Source organism: Aythya ferina, assembly GCF_964211825.1.
Source record: "Aythya ferina genome assembly, chromosome: 2".
NCBI lineage: Eukaryota > Metazoa > Chordata > Aves > Anseriformes > Anatidae > Aythya > Aythya ferina.
Window position 1 is genome coordinate 70,039,655 of NC_140297.1, and position 23,198 is coordinate 70,062,852.

A 23,198-nucleotide genomic window follows, 5' to 3' on the forward strand; every position below is an offset into this window, starting at 1 on the left:
TTCAGCTTTCATAATTTTGTACATACCTCCCAGAAACATTCCAGTTCTACCCTGACCACAAAAAACCCTTGCTTTCTGACTACAGGCCTGAGTTAGCAAAGTCTGCACAAAACAGGACTAAAATGAGACCACAACATTCATTTTTATCTTTGAGTCTTGGCACTGCAACACAGGTCTGTAGAGATGCCACAAAGCCATTTTGAAAATATTTTCCAGAGAACAAGCTAAAATCTGTGCTTGACTGCTCTTTGTCCTGCAGACAGATTGCTAGAGATAGCCTCTGTTCTTCAGTGTTTACAGACTATGCAGAGGAAGCAGACATGTAATTTACCTATAAAAGTATGAAAAAGTGATGGCAAAGTGAGGAGCTGATGATGTTCTGCCAGGGTTCCACACAGATTAGCACAGAATATGTAGCACATTTTTATTTGCATGAATATTTTGCCTGCAATAAGTAGCTCTGTTGAGGTAACTCAAAATGAGTGAAGACTGAAATGCACTCTTTTAAGGGGGAGAGCATCCCTTCAGAAAATATCAACAGTGACACAGCCAGAGATCACCCTTTACAAAAAAATCCCAAACAAAAATCCTCCCACACAGTTCTTGTATGGAGAGTACAGACCTGTATTTATGTTGTAATCTCCTTTTTATGAAGAGGTTTCTTGTACAGAAATAGGAGACTGAGCTTCAGAATTAGGAAACTGAGCTTCGGGTGTCCTGGGAAAGAAAATGTGCATTACACTTGGTTTTATTTCTCCCAAACAACCTACGTATTAGTAAGATGATACTGTGTAAACCTGCATACTGTGCTGGACCATACTGTGCTGTACTATCCAGACCCAAGCTACTGCTGCTGAAACTACCTCAGGAATGGCATCCAACTGTCAGAGCAAAATATCACTGGCCTCCACACAGAGCTGAATGGGGTGTAAAACACCATGGGCTGAATGTATGAGGCGAGCAGAGCTGCTCAGAAAACTTTGCAAAACACACTAGTATCATAGCCAATTCCTCACAACTCATGGTTCACTCTTCCATTTTGCCTTAGCTGGCCTGATTTAGTCTACTCTAAACCAGGCACGTGCACTCAAGAAGACTTTACAAGGTTTACTTTTCATTACCAGTAATGAAAAAGAATGTCTAGTTCTAATAGGCATGAAACAAGAATGTCCTCCCAAGTCAGCTTTTGTTGTAGCTCCATCCTAATTATTGCCTGCCTGTTGTCTGATTCTAAACAGCAAGTAATAAGTAATTCATGACATATTTGATGCATGCTTTGAGAATGTTGAAAAATGATGTTCACAAGTATCAGACAGTTTTTAAAGGAAGAATCCAGCAATCTTTTCTGAGAACTTCTATGGTTCATCAGTTGCCTGTCAGACTTCCTGTCACATTCAAATGAATTGACAAAAAATCCCATTACAACATGCAGAAAAGCAGTTTCTTCCAGCAATCATATTTTGTAAGTATTAAATCCAGACTACACAAAGCAATTTGTCTGCAATAAATTCAATAGAGACACACATAATGATTGTAATAGATTATAGTTGTGGTAAAAAGTTATAGTAAAATGATAATTTCTAATTAAGTTATAATTCTATACTACAGGTTTCCATTTTCACTTTTTGATGTTAGGCAGTAACTATATACTCTATGGCAAATTCACACACATTGTCCATCTGTGAAAGAATCCTAATAACTATATATCGAATCATAATTAATGTGAGTAAAAAAAAATATATCTCTAGCAGTGGGTGTACTTCATGGCACAGCCTTGGTCTTGGTTATTCAACCATCCAGAACTATTCATTAGGAATTCCTTTTGGCATTCATCCCTCAGTTTCCTTATTATGAAAATCAGCAGGCCTACCAAGGGTGCAAGAAGGAAAATGGTGTGTGCCAGACCTTGGAAAGATACAAGATTAGAATTTTGCCTGAGGTACACTTCTTGCCTCAGGACTCAGAAATGCCTACTGTAGCCATAAAGGCTAACCATAAGATCACACAGAAAAACAAAAGGCCACCAACCCTAATACTTGATTAGAAGTATTCCTCCCTCCAGAGAATGCAAGAAGGCCCTTCTTTTATAGTAAAGAAGCCTTTTCCAGCAATCACACTAATGGAAAGAAGAAAGTCCCATATTTTTGTGGGAGCTGAAAAACATTTCAAATTTTACAGACATGGTCTGGGGGAAAAAGTATCTCAAAGCAAGATCACTTAATGTTGGAGACCACATGAATCAGGGACTGAAGAGATCTGCTAGTCTTGTCCCTTGCAGATATATCACATGACAATAACAGTGGGTGATCCATAATTTAGCAATATGAAAAAAATTTCAAAGATTACAATGTCACAACAGGAAATGCTGAGAAAATGTAATGGTTTAAATCAGACGTCAAAGGCAACCAGCATTGTTTAGCCGAAAGTTTAAAGAGATATTTCAATGGAAGGATTAGAGGCCTCAAAGGTGTCCTCACACCCAGCTCTAAGTCAAAGCAAAGGCTCCTAAGTGACTTACAAGTTGTTGAAAATTTCACAATTGCCCGTTATTAATAAAAATGTGGTTAGATGATACCGATAGTTTACGAAAGATTTCAAAAAAGAGTAGACAACCTAGCAAAAAAAAACAAGAGCCTGTTTATGGAAAATATGAAGAAAAATGGTTACATGTACTCAAGTGGTAACAAAGTATGATTTACAAGCAGTATATGGAATAGTGTTGATCTATTCAATGATTTATTAGTACTTATTGGGCAATGATTAACTTACACTAATAATTGTGTCAATATATTTTTTTATATGAAACGTGAATATGCTAGCAGTAAGCAGTATGAGAATAACTCAGTTAACAGGCTGATGCAAAAATACAAGATCTGTAAGACAAGTTGTTGAACATAAATTCTATGATGTAAACTTATGATTTATCAATGCATTAGAATTACTCAACAGGGTCAAAAATAAATTAAAAAAAAAGTAAAAAATAGAAAATAAGAGAAAAGACATTTGCTGAAACAATACAACAATACAAAGAAAAAGTTCTGATAAAACTCAAGAGGTAAACGAAGTAAGAGATTAAAGGAATGTCTTCTTATGATTTAGAAATTAGCAGTTTTTAGTTTGGGAAGAGATAGAATTTGGATCCAACAAGCTATTAAAGACGTATATGATGGAGGATAGTAAGGTAGCACTGGGGTGGGAAAATGTGCTAAATTACACGAGCTAGCCAAAATTAAAGAAGGTTAATAGGAGACTTAAAAGGTCCCAGCAAACCTAGGGTATCATGCATTTGAAATTCAACACAGAAAATTTATGTTAACTTCCTCTGAGAAGGGGAACAAAATAGTTAGTGCCGCACATGTATAAGTAGCTACTCCAAATCAGTGAAAAAAAGAAGCGGAAACCTAGGACACTGCAACAATATAAAGAAAACAATCTGGACGGCTATATGAAGATATATTACTGACCACCTGCATACATGAAAATTGACAACAGGTTCCATTTAGGGAAAAATATTGACAGTGAAATGGTAATACTTTAAATTGATTATGCTTATTTCTAACACTAACTTCATTTTGATACACTCCATCTCAAGGAAAATGTAATAGAGAAATGGCAGAGAAATTATTAGTGGTACTGCAAAACTTCCCCAGAAGTAGAAATATAAAAGTTTAGCACTATTCCATCTAGTGAAAAAAATGAAAAGAGTTAATACAATAGGGGAAAGAATGGGTACAGACAGTCAATTGAGAGTGTAGCTATTAGCTTAGTGTAGCTATGCCTTCCTTTTCATCGGACTCAGGGGAAATGCAATCTTCGCTCTCAACTTGTTCACATACAAGTGCTTGTGCCTACCTTACAAGAGGCCATAATGTGTTAAGGTCTGTCCTTCCCTCTTAACTACACATACTTCCAATTACTCCTGGTTCACTGATGTGCTGTGAAACTGCTGACAGTCTTAGATGTGTACTTCTGCCTCTTTCATATTGCAATTTTTGAACACTGTCATACTGTCCAAACAGGATGGACAGGCTTCTTTCTTTTATACCATCTTGTAAAATATCCAAGCGCATGTACATTGATAGAAAATACATATATATTATCTGTTTTTATTATCTATTATTATCTATTTCATAAACAGTATAGTTGTTGTTCAGAATATATTTATTATCTTTTCACTTTCTATTATTAGTTGAAACAATTCTTAAAGTCACTATGGTATCCTTACTCAGCCAAAGCTACAGGAATTTCTGAATGAGTATGATGCAGGGACCAAAAGAGCTGGGTCACAAGAAATATTTTTTTACTTTCAAAGCAAGCTTCTATTACTGTGGGCACTGATTCAAGCCTTGTGTTAACAGGCAAGAAATGATGAGTGAGTTAACAGCACAGAATTGCCATGCTGAAAGACAAGGGGAACTGTTCAGTGCAGGTGCAAAATTCTGGGGGCTTGAGGCACATAAACTCAATTCTCATAAGTAATCATCTTCTAACACTGCTATTATTTCAGGTGCTCATCACTATTTACATGGAAAACAGTTGTCATTATTTCCTCATCTGGCCACTTCAGAGAACTGAAGGATTTAGATTAGGATTTAGATAATGCTTTAAAAAAAATGCATGGATTATTGAATTAAATCAAATTGATTTGTTGGCTTGGGGAAGGGGTAGAAGAAAGAAGAACCTTCTTGCCATTACTCAATAAATTTATTACAGACTGCTCACCAAAAAAAAAATAATAAAATAAAAAATAAAATAAAAATACATGGTTTACTTGTATGTTGTGTCGCAAACTTGAAACCACGAGTGTTTACATGTGCTGCACGCATACACTTTGGGGTTTTAATAGCTGGTTGACAAGAGATTAAAGGCAGAAATATGGCATTTTATTAAAGCAAACATATCAGTATGCCTACCATGATAAAATGATCTAGTTTTCTTCAGACACAAAAGTTTCTGTTGAGTGATACCTTTGAAATTCCTTGAGGGCACCCTATTATTCACTTTCCTCAGCAGAGAGCAGCTGCAAATGGTCTCCAATTTTCAAAGAGTATTGCCTGGTCATTCTTTACTGTCAAAATGAAGAAGAGCATAAAAGTTAAGTCAATAAAGTAATATGAAATGCTTAATATAAAAATTCAAGAATGAATGATTAACCATTAAAAACTTACAGTAGCTATTTCAGCCAGGAAAAAAAAAAATTAACATTTCCCTTGAAACCTATTAACACTCCTTGTAAACAATATTCTTTCTTGAAATATATGACCTTTCCTAATGCTCTCCATACACATGGCATTTTTCTTATATCCACTTTACCTTCACTGATATTCAGCTGAATTCCTCAGGAGAGGGTATTTAGAGCCCCTTCCTCCGATGCACTGAAAAAATGTATTCCTTTATTGCATTCCCCTTCACAAATACACCTAATCTTCAGCTTTAGATCTTAAAATCCTGTCCTAATCTGAGAGTCACGTGGTCTGTTGTAGTTGTTGACATTCCACCACCATTCCAGCCACAGTCAAGTGTCGAGCATAAAATCGATTTCATTCATTTGAGCCAGTCAAAGCTACATCTATGTACAGCAGATGAAATAACAGGCTTTCCTGCTGCATTTACCAGAACAGTACATTTAAAAATCACACAATTATTTCAACATCTTAGCCTTAATCAAAGACAGGGTGACTGCTTATACTGAATGCTGTCTGCACATCCTGCTGCACAGAAGACAGGGAATATAATACAAGTTTTTAGGATAATGGCGATTCTCATTCCTGGGTTGCTTAGCCACTTGCTTTTCCTTAAGTACTGAATGTTTAAGGAAGGTTTTGCACAGGAGACCATGAGGGGAAAAATAAATAAATAAATGAATAAATAAATAAATAAATAAATAAATGAGAAAAAGATACAGAAGCTGTCCATATTTGTATATTCAAGACTGCCAGATGCATTGATCTAAAGCTACCACAATATGATGTTAGGTGGACACGCTGGACACACTGAGTAAGAATCTGAGACTCCAGAAGTTACACAGTAACTATGCAAGCCAAATCAGGAAAAAAGGTGATTTGTAATTCGCTAGAAGTACTTATTTTATTAGGAAGAGTTATGATTAAAATGATTCAAATGTACAACGGTGGAATTAGAAGGTGACCAGCAAAAGTGGGCAACCTATGCTGTGCCAAGTCATAGCACAAGCCCTCAACTGAAACAGATCGTACATGAAGAGAAGGATGGCAGACAGGGTTAGCTCACTACTTCACTCAGAGTGCCTAGGTAACCCTTGTGGTGACTGCAACTTCTTCAGCTTCTCTTTCTTACTAGCATTTATGAGAAGAGATCAATGAGCAAGGATTCTGTAGGCAAGGCAGTACGTCACAGTGCATATGACTGTAGCTGATGTTCATATCTTATCTACTGGACTTCGTGTGTATTATCTGACAGAGGAAAACACACAAATGTTTTGACCTGTTTGTTTGCTGTCCAACAATATTGGCTTGCAGATCACTTCAGTTTCAGTATCACCAGTTTCAGAAAAGGCAACATAATAGCAAAACACTGCCTAGGAAAGTCTAAGTAAACATATTCTGGAAAAAGGAAACCAACAATAAGAAATAATACTGCCACAAGACCAAAATCTTTCAGTTAGGAAATACTGTATAAGAAGCCCAGCAGATTTCAGCTCAGATAATCCAGACAATTTATATATCCACTTGTAATTGCAGCAACAGCTGCTCTGGACTGATGAATATAGATTATAAGGTGGGTGTCCATTATATATATAATTCAAAAGGATAACTTTATTCTGACTTTAGACACAGGTGTCTAACTACAGATATAAAGACAGATATAGGCATAGCATAATAAGATTACTGGTTATCTGAGAAACCAGAACTCCCACTTCACTCTAACTGCCTGTGAAATAGGTAGTGAATCAATGTTAAATAAATAAATAAAATATATAAACCAGGGGTGATATGTCATACATCAAACTGCAGTGTTTGGAAAACTGCACTAAATACAGGGAACTATCTCATATATATCAACAAGGAACTTGAACCACTTCCTTGAAGTGCTGTTCAGCTGTTGATGCATCAATTATCTTCACAGTACAACAAAATGTGGTCAAAAGAATGTCATCTGACATCTGGTATACAGAAATTAATGAACTGAAATGAACTCCGCATTAACAGGCTAGAAAGTAAGCCTTATTTCTTTGAAGGTTTACAAACCTTTATGCAAATAATTAGTAAGTAAGTTGTTAAGTAGATCTTTAAAGATTCCAATGCAGACATCAGAAAATAATATATATATATATTACTAATGGATACTGCATTTAAAGACACACTTCAAGTACAAAATGTAAAATCCACATTGTAACTGGTGAATCCTTTGATCTAGCACAGTAGTGTTATAGCATTTCATCTAATAACCTTAGAGATATATGCTTTGCATATCCTCTTATTTCAGTCAGAAATAGTAGGAATGTCTGATATTAAAAGCCACAAAAGACTTTTCCACAAAGCTAAGAAAAAGCTAAGAAAAATTCAGTGGGTTGCTGAATATAATATGAACTTTTTAATCAAAGTAGTCTTAATGTAAAGAAACAAAAGTAAGGATTATTTAGACAGGCTTACGCAAGCCCATGGAATGGCTTGACTCTCTGCTTGAACTGAAGTCCCATTGAAATCTGGAGGGCTTAGATTGAAATCTAAGCTTTAGATTCTATATTTTTTACATTTTCTGGCAGAAATCTCACTTTTGGTGACCTGACATCATTAAAGATTATTGTTCCTACCAAAGAGTGAGTAAGAACAGGTATATTAGATGTTCATTATCAGCTACTCTTTGAAAGTTCTTTAACAGCTGCTCTCAGTGAGAAACTCAATGAGTAGTTAAGGGTAGCCACTAACATCAGACATTCTGGTGAGAGATGAGTCCAACATATGAGGTAGACACATAATTATAGCAAGTGGGATTTGATCATACATATAGTAAAACAGTGAGCAGCTCAGACATATTTATCACTTAAACTTCATAAAATTTAGTAAAATTTTAAAGTGGAATGTAATCAAAACCACTGTAGACAGACAGATGCCTGCAACAGAAGAAGCCCCCAAAATAACAGACACAGGAAGTAGTGGGGAGGCAAATAGACAAAACACACTAATAAAAAGCAAGGCAGATTTAGCAGTGATGTGTGGCATTAATAAATTTTATATGGTCTCAAAATGGAATGGAATAGAAGTGTAAGAGACTTGCAAATGAAGTCACATGTTATGTTAAACATATACCAGAGATTAAGGACCAGATTCATCTAAACATTTGAGCTCATCATCCAAGGATACTCTTTCAAGACAGTGGGCATCTAGCCATGAAGCACCACAATTTCATGAAAACATTTTTTTTGCCATCATGCTTACTGTGATTACAGTTCCATACAGAATAAAGTAGGAAAGAAGTGCATAGAACACAGTCATGACAACGTAACTGTGTTCAAAAATTACCTTCATAACGTTATTTACCTTCTTCAGGACACACTAAATACCATCTACACTGAAATTTACATTAATCACTCTTTTTTGGCATTTTTTTAGTCAGACATGAATATTTCATGATCATCGTGTTTTTCAAGCACATCCTTATTTTCTAGACGGAGCTTCTGTGAATTCTAGCTAAAAAACAAATTGCATCCTTTAAACTATATTGTTGGCATCTAATTTGGGGTCACATGAATTTAATTTCTACGGGTCATTTTCCTTATAAAAGAATAATTAAAAAAAATGCTTTCTATACTGTTTGATTAAAACCAGCAAAGATGTGCTGTGGCATACTCAATATGATTTCTTATGATGAGCAGCAACTTTCCATATTTTAATTGTTTCACTCTCCTACCCATCTATGAAACCAACAGCACAAGCTCGGCTGTTGTCTAAAGAAAAATGGAGCTGTCACAGAATACTTCAGATAATTTATTATTATTAGGTATTTACTACAATCAAAATACACTTCCTAGTGCATTCTATATACATTTCTTGACATTTGGCAGATGGCCATTACCAAGGATGGTGAGAGCATGGATGGTTTTGGCAAATATTTTTATACATTCTTTTACCACATAGTCATGTACTATTTGGTACAATTCTGAAAACTCCAAATCCTCAAACAGTGTATTAATTTTTCTCAATTTTAAGCCAATCTCATAGTTTTGGATGATATGAGTTGATGTGTGAATTCAGAATGTGTAGCATTAGCAGGGACATTGCACTGCAGCAGACACACTACACACACCAAGTCATAACTAATACTGCATAATTAACACAGGGAGAAATCTATGTAAGAAATTTTTAGGACACTAAGAAAATTCTCTTAAAGCTTATTTGTAGTTAAGATAATACAGATCAATCTTGATTAGTGCTATTTTAGTTTGGATTATTCTTTGTATCAATTAATTAAGGATTTACATTCTTTGTTTCTGCAGTGAGTTGTGGGGTCCAATTCAAAAAGAATCTGACTGCGTTCATTTCAATATCATTGCTTTAACACATATTTGATAAGAGAAGCTAATCTCTGAGACACTGCATGTGCCAGAAACTGAATCACACTAACTCTAAGCACAAGCTATTACATTCCATTTTTATTATGTATCCCATCATAGCAGAAGTACTCATAATAGAAGACAGTGTCTACAAAATGAAACTATCTCAGGAGGAAGCACAGTTCTACATGGAGTTCTTCTACTCTAAGCTATCTTCCAATAGTCTCATAGAGCATAGGAGAAACTACTTCTCTGCCATGAATATTCAGTTCACAGTGGTTTGTGGAAAAAATAAAATCATCTAGAGCAGTCCTGATAGAAGGTGACATCTTGATCACATATTGACATATTACTATGCCTCCCATCTTTTAAAATCATAAATGAAAAGAGTGGCTGTATTCCACAGTCTCTGAATTCTTTCAAGACAGCTCAGCAATCTACAAGTGAAAGGTAGGATAAATTATTACAGGAGACTTCTCAGCATGGCTGTTCTAAATCAAATGCTGTCAAATAATTTTTAACTTTCTTTGATCTGCACTCAATCTCTGTGTTCTTTGCTGACCTATATTACAGACTCTCCTTGACTCTTACTTCTTTCTTTTTCAATCTCTCTGCTCATAAACTTTTAATTTCATTTTTTTATCATCTACATGTAGGAAAATAAAATTAAAAAAAAATAGATGTGATGGCTTGTTGAGCTTATTTTATAGTTGTATGGAAAAAAAAAAAAAAAAGAAAAAAAAAAACAACTAGTAAGTGTGCTACTTACTAGAGAACTAGTAAGTGTGTTGGTAACCTAAAAATATATGAAAAGAAGACAGGATGTTAAATAATCTTTCAAGAAGCAAAAATATGATGTTTTGTCTGACAAAGAATTCTCCCTAAGGTGTTTTATGGTTATAAGAGACACATCACAAAAAACCTGTATCTTATGACTCTTAAAATATATTTTATAGGAGTAATGATTGTATCTTAAAAAACTCAGCAAAGACTTCAGAAGCAAAAGAAAAAAGAATAGAAATATTAATGAAGATAAATAAATTAAAGTGTTAGAGAGGAAGATACAAGTAGAGACAAATGAAAAAGTAATTGGCATAGATGAAGAAACTGTGTAGTAAAAATAAACAAATGCATCCACAGTAACTGCTGACAGTATTAATTACAATTGCTTAGGGACTCTAATGCAGGGGTCTCATCTCATTGTATTGTATGACCAAAGACCAAACATGGATGATATTCAAAGATCCTGACAGTATGTAATAGGTGAATGTTTAGGCAGGAACAATTAAAGAGAGGGAGGACGGACAAAGTAGGAGAAAAGACAGGAGAAAAGTCAGTTGGCTGTGAAACTATCAGCTGGAAATTTTGCAAATTTATGTTTCTTTTCAGAAGAAATAGGGAGTCTTCACACATCCTGAACAGACTTTGCACTCCTTACACCTGAGCAGCTTAACACTTAGTGTAAGATCTAGGAAGTAAATCAACTTCCCTCATCTGTTTCTAAACACAATTCCATAATACTTGACTTTTCAAGTGCCTCATCTGTGGTAGCAGAGCACAGCTAATGCTATGCCGTATACAACACAATATTGTTTTCCTTTGATTAACTGAAGCTGTGACAATGTATAGGTTTGGGATATTTCCTTCTATTTCTCCAGTCCTCAGAATAGTAGGATATAGAACATCAGAATAAGAATTGTTCTCTGTTCTATACTACAGCAGGAAGAAAATACAAGCAGGAACTTACTTAAACTTTTAAAAGCACTGGCAAACCTCATAACATGCCTTTCCAGGGATTAATTTATTTACATCTAGAGACTCCCTCCTAAAGTCAGTCACTTTTGTTAATAATTAATCCAGCTCCTTCCTGACATGACTTTACTGGATCTGGAGATGAGCCTTCAAAAAATCAGAAAACTGCTTTGTGCCTCTGAACTTCATTCTTCTGGAAGACGTGGAAAATGTTTGTTTGTTTGTTTTCCCAGGTTTTCCTTGGTGAGCTGTTCATCATGAACCTTTTCTATTTGTGTTGTTAGCCTACTCAACTACTGTATGTATCAGTACAGGCTGGGGGATGACCTGCTGGAGAGCAGCTCTGAGGAGAAGGACCTGGGGGTCCTGGTGGACGACAGGTTGACCATGAGCCAGCACTGTGCCCTCATGGCCAAGAGGGCCAATGCATTAAAAGGAGTGTGGCCAGCAGGTCAAGGGAGGTGATCCTCCCCCTCTACTCTGCCCTGGTCAGGCCTCACCTGGAGTACTGTGTCCAGTTCTGGGCTCCCCAGTACAAAAAAGACAGGGACCTCCTGGAAAGAGTCCAGCGGAGGGCCACAAAGATGATACGGGGCCTGGAACATCTTCCCTATGAGGAAAGGCTGAGAAACCTGGGTCTGTTCAGACTGGAGAAAAGAAGACCGAGAGGAGATCTCATCAATGTGTATAAATACCTGAGGTGTGGGAGAGAGGGATTTGTCCAACCTCTTTTCAGTGGTTTGCGGGAACAGGACAAGGGGCAATGGCCACAAGATAGAGCACAGGAAGTTCCGCACCAACATGCGAAAGAATTTCTTCACAGTGAGGGTGATGGATCACTGGAACAGGCTGCCCAGGGAGGTTGTGGAGTCTCCTTCTCTGGAGATATTTAAGGCCCATCTGCTTGCCTACCTGGGCAGCATGCTCTAAGGAACCTGCTTTGGCAGGGGGGTTTGATCCGATGATCTTTCAAGGTCCCTTCCAACCCCTACAATTCTGTGATTCTGTGATACTCATGAACTCTCCCCAGCCTGTCTAAGTTTATTCCTAAAATGTGATTCCAAGAATTGGACAAAAGTTAATCAAATTGAATGACATGGATGATATAGGTCTTTGATTTTATATTCACTAATATTAATGTAAAATGCATGATATAAGTATATACTTGCTACTGAACACAGGAATTACCCAGCCCTATGAAATTCTTTTCAAAATGGCGAACCCACTACAGAGATTCCTCAACAGTGGCTCACCCTGCTATCAAAACACTGTCCCAGGCTTTAAATTCTCACTGTCCTTAATATCAGTTTAATGCTGTGAAGTTACAGATGATTTGCAAAAGGGCCACTATTGGTAATTCTAACTCCATTAAGGTAAAAAAAAAAAAAAAAAGTTTAAAAAAAAAACAAAAAACAAACAAACAAACATGAGAGCCCTAAAGAAGGGTAAAGAAGGGTAAGTAGCTTATGTTAGTAGTTTATGTTGAAGAAGCTAGCCAAAGTCAGATACACCCACATAGCTGTACGGAAAACCTACTGAAAAGAAAGCAGACAGATTTGGGCAGTTGGATTGTTTTCAACTGCTAGCACATAGCAGTCTCAAGGAAACCTGGACTGTATCAACTACAAGGAAATATTGTGAACCGTACCTCTAAGAATTACCCTGCCCTTTTGTTATATGCCCAAGCATCCTCAGATTCCAGTCAGCAGGGAAGACAGAAATCAGTAGCAACTGTTTTCATAGTCCAGCCTTATTTCCTTTCAGTTTTCATCCCTTCCAACTTGCCCTAGGAGACAGAAAGTTACAGCTACTGTTAAAGCAATGAAGAGACTATTGTTCAGCTTTGCACCATTGAAGCCTGAGCAGTTTAATGTGCAGCTACTGGAGTTCATATTTTGTTTTCCATATTTCTCTTCTTATGCATTCAAATTCAAATTGACAAATGCCTTTGTATATAATTTTAAACCCTCCCCATCTCTAATGCATCAGTATCTTGTTATATTGCCTTTGATTTCATTGTTTGCAATGCTAGTATCAGCAGCATGGAATTGCCAAGGCACTAAGCAGCCCAATTTTTCTTTAATTTCTCAGAAAATTGACAGCTTTATGAACTGTCTCTTTACCTATGCCCCATAAACATGTCAGGCTGTGGAAAACCATTCTAATTAAATCCCAGGGGATTGCAATGGAAGATTATAGCTTCTTGGCAGGTTATTAAAAAACAGTTGTTCATATATACACAAATATCTGTACTAGAACCTAGCATTTGACAGAACAGCCAAAGAATTAACCCCACTGGCAATTCCAAATAGCATTCACACGCGCGCGCGCGCGCGCATACACACACACACTTAAATAAATAAATAAATAGAGCCAAGGAAAAACTAAGATAATTAAATTGAGGGGTGTGGAGGGGGGCAGTTGTCCTGCATTTGATTTCTTTCCAAAAGTTGGTGATTCAAACTGTCATCTGGAATCATCACCTTTCATCCTTAATTACCAATACCTGATATATAAGAAGGCAGAAAAATGTTTTTAAAGTCCATGTACACAGCCCTGTTAACTGTGTAGCCTTGAAGCTAATTGGAGTTGATGGATAATGTGAATCATTCAATTCAGCATATATTCCTTCTGTCTGCATCTGGTCATCCAAGAGAAGACATAAGAACTTGTGATAGCAAAATCTTTTTGAGACATCAGTGTGCATCATTTCCAACAGCCTTCCCAAACAACCCTGCCTTTGAGAATAATGCTTGTTGCCCCTGCTCTTCTACCAGAAAAAAAAAAAAAAGAAGAAAAAAAAAAAAAAGTTGTCCAACTTCTTTTTTAGCAACAGATATTCAGGATTTTGATGCTGAGAGATTTCTGGTAGACTGTGTAGCAGTTTGGCTTAACAACCTGCATCTGACTTCTCAGAAATGAATGATTTGTATAACAAAAGCAACTATTTTGTTCAGACTGTACCCTCACCTGACTGTAGAGCCTCTTGAACTTTAGTTGTAATGGGAAACTCTTGTCTCTGTCTTAGGATCTGACTTCTTCAGGGCAGGAGCCTTGTTCCCTCAGAGAAGGAGGGGAAAGGTAAGAAATTGTATGCTAACACACCAAAGCTAGCTAAAAGTAAATTTCAAGAAACACTGCCACATATTTCTCTTAATAACTGTAGTAGCACTGAGCTGGATATGTAACAGCTATTTTACTACTTTTACAACTAGTTGTAAATTTTACAACTTCTGAGAAGTGTTACAAGATTTCAGTATTCATTACATGAAAAATCTTCTGGCATCTAAAAATATAAGCTGCAATGTAAATGTTTAGTACACCACTACTTAGATTTGCTGATAATTTCACATTTATGTGAACATGATTTCCATAAACAATATGTGTGAGAAATATTCAAGGTTTAAAACCATTGACCCCAAAAGATATGCAATTTCATGTTCTCTGAAAAGAGAAAGAATCACACTTACAGGACTCCATGAATTTTTCTCTGAAGAAAACTAGCATTAATTTTCCTTTATGTAAAATAATGCCCTGAAAATACCCTTGTGAAACAATAAAAACCTGTATATCAAATTGAAAGCAAGACCAATAACTAAAAACAAACAAACAAAAAAAAAACACCACCACCACCACCAAGTCTAAGCACATACATAAGCACAGCACTGGATTGACTCTAGACAAGTTTAGAAACAAAAACATATATTTAATAATATCTTTTTGTTTGCACTGATGCATTGAAAATGACCCTTCAGTGTCAGTTACCCAAAAGTCAGTACCAAAAGTTTGAAGAATCCAATAACTGTAGGAATTAAATTAAATGTTACATTTTAGAAATACATTGGACATGAGTTGATTTTTTTTCATCCCTGTTAATTACATACTAATTAGCTGTTATAAAATATAGTTGTCTAAAATATAGTTGTCTAAACTATTAGTTGTCTAGAAAATGATTAAGTGATTTCAAAAAGAAATGCACAAAAACACCACTATTCCTTTAGCTCATTAAATGTACAAAACAGCTCCTGTTAGAATGTTGGAATTTGAACTCTAAAAAGGTTTTGCATTGAATTTATTTTTTAAATTATAAAACAGTTTTCAAAGTACCACTTCATGTTACTGGTTTAATTTAAAATTTGACTTATTTATTACTGTCTTTGCAAGATATGAAAATGTATCTGCTTGACTCTAAGTAAAGAGGCCTTCAAAGTCCTGGGAACATTTATCCCACTCTAATACTTTCAATTTTGCAATTTTCTTTAGCATTTTATCATGTCCCAGATTGTTTAGGAATCCTGGATAAAAGTCCGAGAGGCAGATGAAGAGGAACCTTTTAAATAGTCTTTGATATCTACTGAGCTAACTCCACTTTTAGTATAGGAATGGACTGAGGAGACCATGTCAGAAAGGGAGAGGAAAATTCAGTGACCTAGCAATTAGCTAGAATTTGTTTTCCAAAAAAAATAAAATAAAAATTTGTCAATCTACAGTTTTTATTTATGAGTTGGCTTGTGTCATACTCAGCATTTTCTATGTTATAATGTTATAAATCAAACTATTTCAAGAGAGGAAAATGAAGGGGAAAATCATGCTTGTTGTTTGTTGAAAAATAAAAACAAAACAAAGCACTAACCAGGTCTTCTACAGAACTGAGTGCATTTCATTAAAGATCAAATGGAGTCTATGGGAATTCAGACAAAGTGCTTCATTTTCAGGCTGCTCACAGCTAAATGGTACAAGTCTGCAGCAACAATGAAATGGTAGAAGTCTGTACCTAAAGAAGAAAAGTCACAAGTGGGCAGGTGCCAGAAATGTATCATACTATATTAAATCACACAGTAGGGAAATTACAGGATGAAAACCCACAGAAAGGGGTGGAATACTGGAGTTAATGCACATAATTGACACTTGAAAAAGGCCCTAACTGTATTTACCTCGGGATCCCTTCTTTTTCAGGGGAGAAAAATAATTGTCTTCAGAAATGAAGTTGCTTAGATCCAAGTTCTCTGAAAACACCCATCCAAGTTCAATGTTAGCTGAGATAAATCTGGCTTCTTTGCTTTTTAACAGTCAGGCTCTTTTTTTTTTTTTTTTTTTTTTTTTTTCTATTAAAATGTATATATTTTTTGATTTACGCTCCTGAAATCACAGAACAGGGAAAAAGTCTTCAACCAACAATCTCCAGTCTTCAGAATGAATCAATACTTGGTCATACTTGAGTGGGTGTGGAGACTTACCACAGTCTAAAATAAAATTACTGTTCCTGATTTTTTTTCTCTTACAAAAATACATGTTAAAAATCTCTCTTCTGGCTCTCCACCATGCTGGAAGAAAGTAAACAAATATCTATATCTCTGCAGGGAATAAGAAAGCTTAAGTGAAAAACTGCTCATCACTCCTCCAGACTTTGGTCAATCTCACTGGAAGCTTCATGCATGACTCAAGACAGGACTCTTTTGGAGACCAGAACAGAGAGGTATGAAACTGTGAGCAGTACACTTGGCTCATCACTGTTGTCAAAAAGTGCAGACTTTTTGTATGTAGAGATGTACACGCATCATCTTGGTGGTGTGCCTCTCACAAGAATATTGTCAGGAAAAGAAAGTATAATTTAAGAAGTAGAAAATGTGTTTATAGCACAGAAGCGGTCCTTAGTTTCACCAAAGTTGGTTACTCACAGAAACAGAGAAATAAACAGAATGACTCCATATTTACTTTGGTAGAGTCATATCCAGTATCCATAGTTAATACTACTATTAATTAATTATTATGATAGGTTTCTCTGAAAGCTCTAAACTTCAATCCTTTCCTAAAAGATCAATGGTGGATGAAATTCTCTATGCTCAACGAAAAAGTCTACAGAAGTTAAATTAGCCTTTACCGTGGCCTAGGAGTGTGAACATGAACAGTGCTTTTCTCTCTTTAGCATTCATTTATACAAGTCAAATTCTGATCCCATTCATAACAACATAAATCTAGAATGACTCCCTTTCAGTCAATGGAGTGAGTTCAGATTTACTGCGCTCTGTAAGTAAGATCAGAATCTAGCCCATATGCATTTAATTATCTTGTCTAACAGAGTATATCCCTTGATGAAAGAAAAAAAAATTAACCCCCATACAACCTCAGACTTGGGAATGGGTAATAAAAAAGGTAGCACAGAGCTGCTTCTGCACCAGCTGTAAGATCCCCAGGAAAGGGAGGTAAGTACAACCTGAGGAACAAACCTATTTCTTTATGTTTTTCTGGAGATCTTAAATTCTGTCAAAAGTATATTCACCTCTGATAAATCGTAAATATACTATAGACTTGCTCCATTTCCTAGGTGTGTTGCTGATTGTTAGTAATTTACACTCAAGATATAGCAACGATTTGCCATTGGCTTGGGGGAAATTGTTTTGCTGCCTATGATTTATAGCTATGATTTGCCTAAGAGTTTTATGAGGCAGTTTTTCCTGAATATGCCCTCAGTGAAAGGCCCCCAAACAGAGGCAGCTCACAGAGACCCTCAGACACTGTCTTATTTCTCCTTCACTCAAATAACATAAGACTGTTCAGATTTTGTATTACTTTCACTCTTCCTCTTGCTCCAGAAATAAAATAAAAGCATGCAATGAGGCACAGCACTATTAATGCTATACTGACTGATTGCTAAGTTTTCATACATGTCATGATACATGGAAGTGACTCCATTTCCAGCTGTTACTCTTGCCATTAGGATATGCACATCAGGGCATGACATATCACAGCATTCTCAGTGACAGTGACCTATCAGTCAAACAGGGTAAAGTATAATCCACTACGATATCAGTGAGAATCTCTGTGTGGTCACACCTGCCTCTCATGTAAAGGCACCTCATCTTTACAAAATTAGGAAGGTCTGAAACTTGGTAAGAAGCACCAAAACCTCACTTCTGGATACTTGGAGTTTTTATACGAAGCAGTTGTTAAGAAGGTTTTATTTACTCTTCTAAAATTATGCCCAAGAAGACACTCCGTGGCCTGTGACTATGCTGAGATTGTCTGACAGGTAAACACCATGGCTCTCTCATCCTATTTTGAAACTAACTCATTTGAAAACTCAGAACAGCTCTCATCGTATATCTATTTTCTGCATTTTCTGTAATCCACTTCCCCTGACACCTTTTTTTTTTTTTGGGGGGGGGGGATGGGGGGATGGGGCAGAGGGTAGGGGGGAGGAACAAAGAGAGCATAGAGCTAGGGAAATATTTTTCTCAAAAATGAATTGCAACTGTTAAAGAAACGTGGCCAAATTCTTCATGTGAAAATGTATATGGACATTCACAGATGTTCTATAGTTTATTTAGTTAGCAGATATCCTTTTGTTATTGATTATTTTTTATTGCCATTACATTAGAATTTCTGAAGTCGTGGGATTCTGGCATTGTGCTGGAACTTGGAAAACAGAAAGTAGACTAATTTATATCCTATGTAGTTTAGAATTGCACACGAAACTTCTCAAAGTCAGTGCCAGAACAGCAGCAAATAGCCTAGCAGTTGCTAATTCAGAATGCACAATTATGTGGATTTTTTAGATGTTAACAAGTAATTTCTTCCAAAACGATTTGTCCAGATCATTGTTTTGTACATATTTTCACAAAACTTTACATAGCGACTAGTGACATTCAATGGCTCATTAAAATCACTTTCAGTGACCTGATAATCAGCTTATAAAAAACAGGTGATTTATAAGTGTGTCACATTGGAGTTCCAAAACACAAAGCACTTAAAATCAGCACTATACGCAGGAAGACCACTACAGTGAATGTTTCACTTGTTTTCTTAGTATGCTAGCTAGACAAATAAATCAACCAGGTTACCAGACAGTGTCTTATGCACGCCTTCTACCAACAACAGGAGAGCAGTGAAGAGTCGCGTGTTCGTTATCTGTTAAGCAATATCTGAGTAGGTGTCGGGCATCCTGCTATCCCCTGCCCTACTATTCTGCTTTTTAACCTGAGGTGTGTCATGTCACCTCCTGGTATTTTAGCTTCATCCTTTGATCTGTGTCTACCTCACCTGCTTGGGTAGCAGGCTGGTTGGACAGGATCTGTCACTTTCCATGTGCACCCAGAAGGTAGCATGCTCAGCTGATGCCCGTCACTCTGGCATTGAAAATGAGTAATAACATAAAGTATGACTGATGTTCCATTGAAATCACTGGTAAACCTCTCATTTGCTCCAGTGGGCTTTGAATGAGGTCCTTCCTCTGTTGTTCTTCCTGAGAATTTGACAGGAAACATGCTCTGAGAGAAGGCTACTATGGGAGCCAAAAACAAAAGGTCCCTATACAGACAACTGTCTTCCTCTGCATTTTAGCATCCATTTTCCACTATAAATATTCTCATCAGATATTCTCATCAGAATGTATATATATAAATGTATATAAATATACAAAAATTTAAAAGAGGAGGAATGTGCAAGGCAAAGAAAAAATACCAAAAATACCATTTATTCTTTTAACAGACATGCACATCTTAGCTGTTATAGCAAAATCTTCTCTTCTCTTCAAACTCCAGCTTAGACAACCCTTGCTCTGCCAAACTGCTTCACCAAACCCTCCAGACCCAACCCAACTTGTCTTCTCCTGCAGACTCACTCCTGCAGTGTATGTTTTAGATGCCATTTAGGAGAGTAGGCAATTGCCTATTCTGTTATTATCTGCTGCCTAACCAGCCATTCCCCATATCCTCATAAGAAGTTCATGAGCTGAACTATGCACCAGACTGTGTGAATGTCAGCACTTCCTCTGAGTTTTGCTTGAAGTTCAGACTTCACATTTAGACAAACAGAATGTTGATTTATATATTAATCATTTCTATAATCTCAACACTATGCTAGTCTTTATAGCATTGTCTTTAACTTTAAAATACAAAAATTTCATAGGCTATAGATATCAACTCTTCTCATCTTATTTGTTAACCAATACAGGCATTTTGAACTGCAGCAAAAGCACATCTTACCTCTTTGATTCCAATTTATTTTGCCTATAAATTCCAAAATAATAATAATAATAAAGTGCCACTGGGTTCTTAAAGTGCAAAGCTAAAAAATTAGTTAGAAATTACCTTGAGCTTGGTAGCTGAATATCACAGGCCTGATGGTTTGCAGTCCTGCATAGCGTTCAAAAGCCCACTGGACTCTCCTTTTTTTGCTATGAAGTAAAAGTACTTGATTTTATTTTATTTACTCACTGCCATGAAGTCTAAGTCTAACATCATGAGAGTACCTTGTACAAGGGGAAAAACAAACAAACAAACAAACAAAAACTACTCATCTCATGATGAACACAGAATCTGGGGAAGACATCACCTTCTGCAGTGGTTTCCCAGAGTGTGAAAAATGGCCACAGCTCAAGTGCACATCAGAAAAAACATCTTTTCTTTTCACAGCTTTGGTAAGGTACATGACCACATGTTGCTACAGTTGCTCAGCTGAGGAAATGGAAGGACTGTGGTTGGCAGATGAGTAAAAAAAGCTAAGTGTGGTATCTGTCAAAGATCTAAGGGTAAGTCTTCAAAAGGATCAAAGCAGGTTACCATAAGGAATACATGGGATAACAATAATCTTCCTACTTCAGAAGAATTCAAGACAGTGTGGAACTGATGTTGAGACTTCAGACACGTTCAAAAATTTAGCTTCTTATGTATGTTTATCATTTACTTGAGCAAGTCCTGTTTTCGTGAATTGTTTCAGAACTACACTTTTTCATAGAGGAATTACTAAATAATCAGACAGTAACAACTTCTATTTTATACTATCTTCACAAAAGTGAACTCCCAACTAAAGATGGATTAAAAAAAAAAAAACAAAAAAAAACTACTTTTCATAAATAATAGTTTGACAGATTCAGTATAGATGAAGAACTGTTGGGTCCAGAAAGACACTAAGTACAATATGCCTAGGTTCATTTACATACTTATAACCACAAATAAAACAAAGAGGCAAGAGCACGTTCCAATAAAAACTGGCTCTATCTGCTCTGAATATCAATTATATATATATACATATTTCAATAATTTATAATCAGTGGTAAACCACAAGCCACCCCCAGCTGTCACCCATAAAGTACCATTTTCTACACTAGGTATGTAATGAATTCATTTTGAAGCATGCCTGAACTTTTTTGTCATGAGCATCAGACTGAATGCCTGTAATAAAAATGACAGCTAAATAAGAATAAATGGTTTAACGTTAGCAAGAAATAGGGCTTTGCTGTTTCACCTTTGATGACAGAATCACAAGTTTAGTTCTCCCCTGAAGTTAAATGCAATGTTCTCCCACATCAAACCCTTAGCACCTCTTTTTTTCCAGGATTGCAGCAGCCCAAATGTAATTTGAGTGAATTCACGAAACACACTTTGTAAACAGATATTTATTGCCTGCAAGATAAATAGTCAAAATATATCAGATTTATTGATGTCCTGGGAATATGGTATTACGGTAGTTTAGAATGGGATTCTGAGCAAAATCACTGCAGAAACTGACAGTGGATCAGTCTGTGCATGGATTGAGAAAAGAAACAATGAACAAAAAATAAGAGGGACATAGCTATACTGTAAGCATCTGGGATAATGTAACTGAATGAAATGCAATGCAGTTCTTCCTGCAAGCTTTTATCCAACAGGAAAATGCATATCAAGTGCTTAGAGTTTACTAAAATAAAATAAAAAAATAAAAATTAAAAAAAAAAACAAAACACAGTACTTATACCTTTAAGGGAAAAAGAAATACAGAATTTTGCAAAGAAGAAAGGAACAATCTATTCTACTCAGACACTTTGGCAGGGTAAATAGCAAGAAACTTACATTTCAGCAAGAGAGATTTAGACAGCAGTGAAAACTTTCTAAAAGGAGGAACAGTTAAGCCTTAAAATAAATTGCCTAGAGAGACTGAGGAATCTCCAGTTGGAGGTTTTCATTGAGATATTAGACAAATATCTGTCAAGAACAATAAAAATAGAATTGATTCTCCTTCTTGAGCCTACTTCTCAACCTTATTTTCCATTACTCTATGAAACATCCTTGGATTGTATTTTAAAATCATCATTAGAATTGTTTTCTACATTTTAAAATAACATATGAAAAGTTCAGTGCTGCAGAATAAAACAATTTGGATTTCACTAATATTTTTCTACACATTTTTGACTGTCTCTAAAAAAAAAGACAATTCGGAAGGCTAGAAGTTGTCATCTTGCTGCTTATGCTACACAACCCTCATATGCAGAAGATTTCATCTCTGAGTAGTGGAACAGGTATCTTAAGTTGTCCTAATACTAGAGGACAGGTACAAACACTAAACATTTTTAATACTAAGATGGTCAGACAATGACTGATTCTCAGTAAGCATCTTTTTTTTTTTTTTCCTTGATACCTGAATGAAGATGCACAAGAGGACATCACAAACAACAAATCTCTCCTTCAATGTTAGCAGTGTCACAGACATATTGCAGGCCACAGGCAGAGGCATATGTTGGTACAAATGCTAAAAAAACATTTCTACATTTTTAAAACCTGCCAAGCAGCCTTCAAATTGTAACAGGGTTCTTAATGAACTTGTAAGAGTAATCAATGCAAGTGTTAAAACTAACAAATGACCAAAATAGTCTTGAAAATTTGGCAGAGACAATATTGTAGCACTGTTCACTACTGAAGCTTGCTTGCCTGTGGAGTGTCTTGAATTCTTCGGTTACCTGTGACTACTGCAGCAGAAATCATGATATTCCTTGCTCATACCATCATGCCCTCAAATTTAGTGGGATAATTTCATCACAAAGTATTTTTTGATTCACAGGGAAATGGGAATAATAATACTGGATCATGTATTTTCAAAACAGTCAAGAGAAAGACTGTATCTCTCCTCTTGCAGTCTAAAGGTTATGTGCTTTATAGTT

The 23,198-nt window shown here is 36.1% G+C and overlaps 2 long non-coding RNA genes across 4 annotated transcripts in view; both read right to left on the reverse strand.

The window, feature by feature from the left end:
• Positions 1-702, reverse strand: part of LOC311431112 — a 52,162-nt gene extending 51,460 nt beyond the window's left edge. For all 3 annotated transcript variants that reach the window (XR_014689250.1, XR_014689251.1, XR_014689252.1), the window contains exon 1: positions 623-702. This is a non-coding gene — a long non-coding RNA (uncharacterized lncRNA). The remainder of the gene's footprint in view (positions 1-622) is intronic.
• A 4,259-nt stretch (positions 703-4,961) lies between these two features.
• Positions 4,962-23,198, reverse strand: part of LOC311431113 — a 127,114-nt gene continuing 108,877 nt past the window's right edge. Inside the window, exon 6 of the long non-coding RNA XR_014689253.1 lies at positions 4,962-5,068. This is a non-coding gene — a long non-coding RNA (uncharacterized lncRNA). The remainder of the gene's footprint in view (positions 5,069-23,198) is intronic.